The sequence below is a fragment of the Thalia democratica genome, chromosome 7, assembly GCF_965202585.1.
Source record: "Thalia democratica chromosome 7, ktThaDemo2.hap1.1, whole genome shotgun sequence".
Taxonomy (NCBI): domain Eukaryota; kingdom Metazoa; phylum Chordata; class Thaliacea; order Salpida; family Salpidae; genus Thalia; species Thalia democratica.
In genome coordinates this window covers 4,136,264-4,143,656 of record NC_139171.1, presented here as the reverse complement: position 1 = coordinate 4,143,656, position 7,393 = coordinate 4,136,264, and positions in this window count along the sequence as shown.

Sequence of the window (7,393 nt, the reverse complement as noted above, 5' to 3'; positions counted from 1 at the left end):
TAACCTAAAACTCTCTCAATTGCTAGTTTTGATAAATCTTGCTAGTTGTAACTTGAAAAACACTTGCTTTTTTAACTAAAAAGACAGTACTGAAATTTTTGTTTTATTATACAGTTTGGATATTATTTTTAGGTAAGTAATAAAGCATAGTAACTTGTTTTTAAATTTCAAGACTTTTTTTTTATAATGCAACTGAATATATACTAACTATGTTATTTAATTAATGTAAAATATAAATACTTAATACAAACTACTTCCAAAAAGTAAAATTAAAATACTATTTTAGTATGGTTGTACAATATTCTAAAACACAAGTCTGTGGTACTAAAGTTACTATTAAGTTTAAAAAAAAAGTTTGTTAGTTGACGTTTTATAAACTAAAGAGCATTAATACAGTTTTTAAGATTTATACAGTATATGCTATTTACTGTATTTTTGTTTATTTTGACAAATTTTCAATTTTATAAATGTTAAATTGAACAGTTTTAATAATTTAAAATTATACATTTATTAATTGTTTAACTTATTATTTAAACCTAAGCTATACAGTATATCTAATTTTGTTAAGTAAAAGTACATTGCTACTTCATTATAAACTGTACGTTACTATAACCAAAAACATGCTTCCAAACAAAAGAAAGAGTACTTATTTAATAAAAAACACGCTTATTGTCTATCCATATATATGAATTCACATACTGCACATTATTTTGAAATATTCCGCTTTACAGCGATAACTATTAACTAGAGTGTGCCTACCAAAAAATACTAGGATAACTCAAAGTTTTTTGATCTTTTTTTATTATTAACTTTACGAGACTTACTACTTATAAAACTTCGATTTAGAATATGATGAAAAGTTTTCTTACTTCTGTTACATTATGAAATTCTCTTATATTATGAAATAATGTTATCAAAATAAGAACTTATATTAAATAGTTTAGCAACTTACTTTCATTCAATTGTGGTTTAAGTTTCAAATGGAAAATATTATTTATATTTTAGATATATAGTCACAAACATTAGATTTTAAACATGCAATAAATGTACCAAATTGTTGACTTAAAGTACCTAAAGTGTTCTTGAAGTAGTTTGTAGTAAGTATATCTGCTTACAAAATTTACATTCGTATATAAAGAATAATGCTTTAAGGCGTATTGAGATTTTAATTGCGTGTATTAAGTTTTTGAATTATATTAGTAATTAATATGTTAGTTGATTTTTTAACTTGTAAACTGATGCTTTTCATTGCACTTTTCAATTTTAATCAAAGTTTAACTTGTATTTTATACATTTTTACTTTTTTAAATCTTGTAACTGTCATGGATAATTACACCTTTATTAGCATAATAAGAATAAATGTGGTAAAATGTTAATTATTTGAATAGGAAAAGTTTTATCACTTTAAACAATATCTTTAAAGAATTATTTTCACCATAATGTATGAGATTTTAGAATTTTTGATTAAGGACTTTCTAGGTTGATACTTTCTTTTGAGTTTAATTCAAACTCATACTTTGTTTTATGAAAAATGTTGTTTTTCCACTTAACTTTATTAAATGCAAAACATGCATATTGACGTAATAGATAAGTTGTCACAAATTATATTTTTGTAACATTTATTTATAATTGACTACAGTTTCAAAGTAATATCGGTTTCCATTGCAGGAAAAATTTTAACTAGTCACTAACTCGTTTCCTTAAACATGTAAATTTGGAACTGTTGTAATTGTTCTACCTGAACTAGGTTCATTAATAATCATAAAACTTATGTATTGCAATTGTTGATATTTTGTGTGAAATAAAGGATGAAAATTTGTACTTCAATAGCGGTTTTTAAGATTTTGGTTTTGTGTATATTTTACCAATGAAAAAGTTATAACCTAAAACAAATATTAATCTGAAAATCTTATAAGGTAACTAAAGTAATTTTTTGTTTTTTCTACAAATTTTAAGTCATAATCTAGTAAGGTTTAAAGAAAAAAAATATTGTTTGTGAAAGAGTTTAGTTGAGTCTAATTTTTACCACAATTAAGCAAATTAAAACTTAATAAAAAGTTTGTTTAAAAGGAATAAGCTTAGTATTCATCAAAGAGTTTATTTTAAAAGCCTATAAGTTAAATTAATTTCAAAATTTAAATTTACGAGTTATTTTAAAAATTTAATATCGTATTTTTAACAATTTTTTTTTAATTTTTGCCAAATTTACTTTACATATGAAATATATTTAACCAAGTATTCGTATGAGTGAAACAAAAGTATTACAAATATTTTGCTTTACTTAATTTCTTAACGGCTGTTGTAAACTGTTTTACGCAGTTTTCGTGACGTTCTTCCAGTATTGAAAAAACAAACAATTTTTTGATTTTTAGGAGTTAATAACCAATTCAATACGTATATATTTGCGTTTGTCTTTTAAATACGCGCTTAGTTGTTTTACTTACTTGAAGACGTTCATTAACTACTTTCGAGAATCAAGAAAGCGTTTAAAACGCGGAATTGATGTTAGTATTTATATAATTTTAGGTTGTTAGTACTTTTTATAGATTTTAATTGTGTCGTGATTTTATAGTTTCTTTTTTCAGAACTAAATACTTTTATTGAAAATAAATGAAATTGATATTATTCAAAGTGTGTTTTATTCATAACTTAGACATAAGTTTTGTAACTTATTACTGTTAACACAAAATTTAATACTCGTAAGTATAGCAGTCAGTTAGTAAGTTAATTGAGACCATGTATCTAACACATAAACATAACTAACATTAAATATCCTATTTGGTTAAAGTGGTAAAAATCTTATACGTCTAAATTACTAAAATTAGTATACTGTTATAAATTTTTTTTTTTATCTATCAATAATTTTGTAAAGTCTAATCCGTTTTTCGTTTGTTTTTCTTATTTTACTTTGTAAGTTTCGAAAAATTAAATCTTATATTTTGAACATACGTCATACATTTTCGTCGCAAATCCTTGTATCATTACTTATTATATTAATAAATACAATCCCGTTAATAAATTTCCAAATTTCAAGGCAAAATTTTAACGAGCAAAAAGCTTGCAATAAACAGCGTATAATTAAACAACTGTCATGTTTGTTGATATGATGTAGTCCATGAACTGATGTATTTTCTTAATTTTTTCAGTGAAAAAATAATTTTTATTTACTATGTTCTTCAAATCTAAATATTCGTTTAATTTTTGTATTATTAAACTTCCGTAACTTAATTTAATTAATTTAAAATAATACATCAAGCGAACAAATAGTTTTAAACAAATACGATACTTTTCTTGTTTCTAAAGTTTGTAATGACTAGAAAAATTTGCACCAAATAAAATCATATATAACTTAAAATAACATACTTTCAAGATTCAATCGAACCGAACACTAGTTGCATGTTGTTTGACTTTTTGATTATATAATATATAAAAGTTAATTTTAATAGACTGTAGACGGAAGTTATCAGTAAAGCTAAAACTTTTTAAATAGGATAAAGTTTGACTTATTTTTTTTAACTACAAAATATTTTTCAGCTAAAATAATTCGATTTAATTAATATACTTTTAGATTATATAATATTACATAACATATGTTAAAAATATCTAATCCTTAGTTTAAGAATTTTAAGAATTTCCTGTTATTTTAGTATTTTCTCACTCATTTAGAATTGTCTCAGAAGAAAGTTAAGTCTGTTGAAGCTTTATAATCAGGTTTTCATAACTTGATACTTAATTTTTATATTTAAAATTAAATTAAATGTATTATTCTACATACATGGTGATGTCAATAAGTAATGCAACAAACGCTTAGATAGTTAGAAATCTATAAAATAATATTAACTATAAATATTACGTTGACAGTCCTGAAGCTAAATTTTAACTAGCGAATATGCTCGCAATACTTAAACATATTTTTATCTACTTACCCCATTTTATTCTAAAATATTTTTTTTTAAGATTAAAAAATACTTCTATTACGCTGATTAAATTTAAACTTAAATAATTCCAAGTATATTAGTTTTTAAGTACACAAAGTTTACGAGCTTATAGAAATTATAAAAAATTCTTGAGTTTTTTTATTCAATAGAAAAAGTAGTCAACTTAGAACTTTTTTTGTAAATTCTTTTTTAGATAATGCTATTTCATAAATATGTTGTTCTGGACAAACGTAAAAAGCATTCTTGGCGTGTTATTAAAAAACCAAAAAATTCGTCGTGCACCAAATATCTTGATCGTCGTTTTTTGTTACTAAATAAACTATAACCATGAAATAAAATTTAAGAAGTCATAAAATTAATTAAATTAAATAAAGAAGTATGTATATTTTGTGGGCAAATAAATATCAAAACATTTTAAATTTCTAAACAGATTTTACATTTGTCGAAAAAAATTTTAACTAAATATTTAAACAAGAAGCTTTATAGTTAAAAAAAATAGTTATCTTCATTACCGAAATCTGTTAGACGATTACGAAAATTGATAACTTCTTTTCTTACCGCTCACTATCTGGACACATTCAACTGTAAAATAAAATATATGTTCTCTTTGTTTACTTAAACAAGCATATAACAAGATACTAAAACCCTGAATTTTATAAATGTAATCTTTATAAACGCAATGTCAAGTTTAATTTATATTTAGACAAAAAACGAGAAATTAAAACTCATAGGAACTCAGTTCAAGATCAGTTTAATTGAACAACAGTTTTGTTAGTATGGAAATTATCGTTTAACAATATTAATTTCACAATTTTATAAACGTCAATTTAAAGTGTGACATCATGATTCGATTCGCACAAAAGTATTTTTTGAGCTTTATTTATGCTAAAATACGTTTTAAGTATGTTTACAACTTGACTTTATAAATATATTTCTATATAACTAGCTATATAATTATATCTTTAAATTGTGTTAAGTTAAAAAATATTTTTTATTTTTATTAGAATAATTAACTTAGTTTATTAATTAATTAAAGAGACTACTTTATTTTACTTTTCTAACTTTCAATGGTAACTATTGTATTATAACCTATTGTTTTCTTAACACTTGTTTAATTTAATTCAGAAATATAATGTTACTTGTGATATGTGATACTTTTATATATATATTAACTGTTAAATAGACTAATGCTAAACTAATAACTTTTAGATATTTTAAAGTGATAGCTTTCATTTATTATAAGACGATCTACTTGTGTGAAATTCCATTTTCATTTACATTTTAAATTATGAAATACTTCATTTGTTTATTTAAAGTCATATATTTTAGATAATTTTCTATTAATAACAAGATAAAATACTAATTGTTATACCTTTGTTTCAACAGAACAAACTTGTGTTCCTTATTTATTCTACTTTGTTTTTATTTATGTTTATAGTTAATAAATGTTTACTTGCAGAAATGTTAAATATTTAGCTACCATGTCTTTAGTATTAACCAGTGTTAGATAAAAAACTAATGAGTTATTTTGTACTTTGATATTTGATAATAATAAAAAATTTTTATTGTAATTACATAACAATCGTTTGCGCAACAATACAAGTTACAGTATATCTTGAAACGAAGTAATATATCCTTTTAAAGTAAGTAAATATTTTTTAAGAATATAAAACAATTCTAATAAAATGATAAAGAAAAAAGTAGCGGTCTTAAGCTTTAACTCAACAATTAATTTACTGGTGGTGAATGTTACAAATTATTATTACTCTAGATGTAAAAAACATACTTTTGACTTTATTTGCAACCAACTTTCGCGCTGACGTCAAAACTTTTTTTAAATTACAAGAGTTTAAATCATTTAGTTATTTATTAGTAACAGTCATTCTTAAAATTTTTGAAGATATAGTGGAAGTTTGTACCAAGGATCTAACTTAGTATTAAAAATCATTTGACTAATATTATTAGTTTACACCTGCTCATAATTTTTGTTACTAAATTATTTTTTAAATAAATCTTTAGTTTTTATGCGTGTATAAATAGAAAAACAAAATAATAAATTACCTAAACGTTGCTATCTCATTAAAGATAACAAAAATTTTCGTGACTGGTAAACACTTATAAAAAATACGAGTGACTATCTGTAAGATAAATACCAAAAAAATTTAAAAATTTAATTTTTGAAATATTTATTAAGTATGTATTATAAACAACTTTATTTTAGAGTAATACTAATTTACTCGATTTTCTTTTTAATGTCCGTAATACTTTAGATTTATAATAATAAAACATTTTAGTTATTATGAATTACTAGGTATTAAAATATCAAAATTTAATTATTCTTTTTTTAAATAAGTTTTCAAAAGGTTGTGCAAATCGAATTTAGAAGCCACCAAACCAGTTTTATGTAAAAAATATTAATTCAAAATGTTTTAGAAATATAAGTTAAATCGAAGCTTATGATCGCAGTTTTTCAATAATAAAGTAACTAGTGGTTATTTATAAACGTTAAAACAAATATTTTACCTATTCTTCATTTAAAGACTAAACATTTGTAAACTTTAAAAAGTTTGTGTGTAGAACACGATTTAATCCACTTGAAAAAAAAAAAACTAACTTCAAACCAAAATACTAACTATAAATAATTCTACGAGTGTTTAATTGAATGAGTTAAGTAAACTGTTTTAAGATGTTTAATATTTATTTATTTAGAGCAGTTTTAGTTTTTATGTCATGTTGTTAACATATGTTACTAATACCAAATCATAAGGTAAAACATGTTTTTTTTAATAATATTGTGAATATATTATCGTAGTTTCCTACACAAAAACTCGATTATTTTTTGTTTCTAAATTAATTTTTAAAGTAGATTTACCTGCCAAAAACTTTTTTGTAAAGAATGTACTATTAGTTTAGAGTTTAGAAATTCATATATAATTTTTCAAAACATGATCTTGTGTGAATTAATATTTTTTAATCAATTTATTTAGTATTGTACTGTTTTAAATGCGATATAAAAAGCAACACTTAAACAAAAAAATACCAAAAACTTTTAAAAAATCTAAATATGCAAAATAAAACTTTAAACTAATTTATTCTTAGCTGAAAAAGTAACATTCTACCTACTATAACATTTTTTGCACATTTATTAATTTTTTTATTTTAACTACATTTAAATGCTTATACATTTTAATGATAAACTTTAACCAATTATTTTGGTGTACAACTTACTAGTGCTGAAATTATCACTTACTAATGACATATTTTGAATTTCAATATGAATTTATAAAAAAAAGCTTATATGCTTGTTAGAAACTAAAAATGCTCAAACTAATTTTAAAACTATGCTAATTTATATACAAGTTTTACAATCGAGCGTTTGTGTGACAATATATAGATGTCATCGTACTAATTCAAATTAGTATTTTTTATAAACTTTTTGATAAAATAGTTTTTTG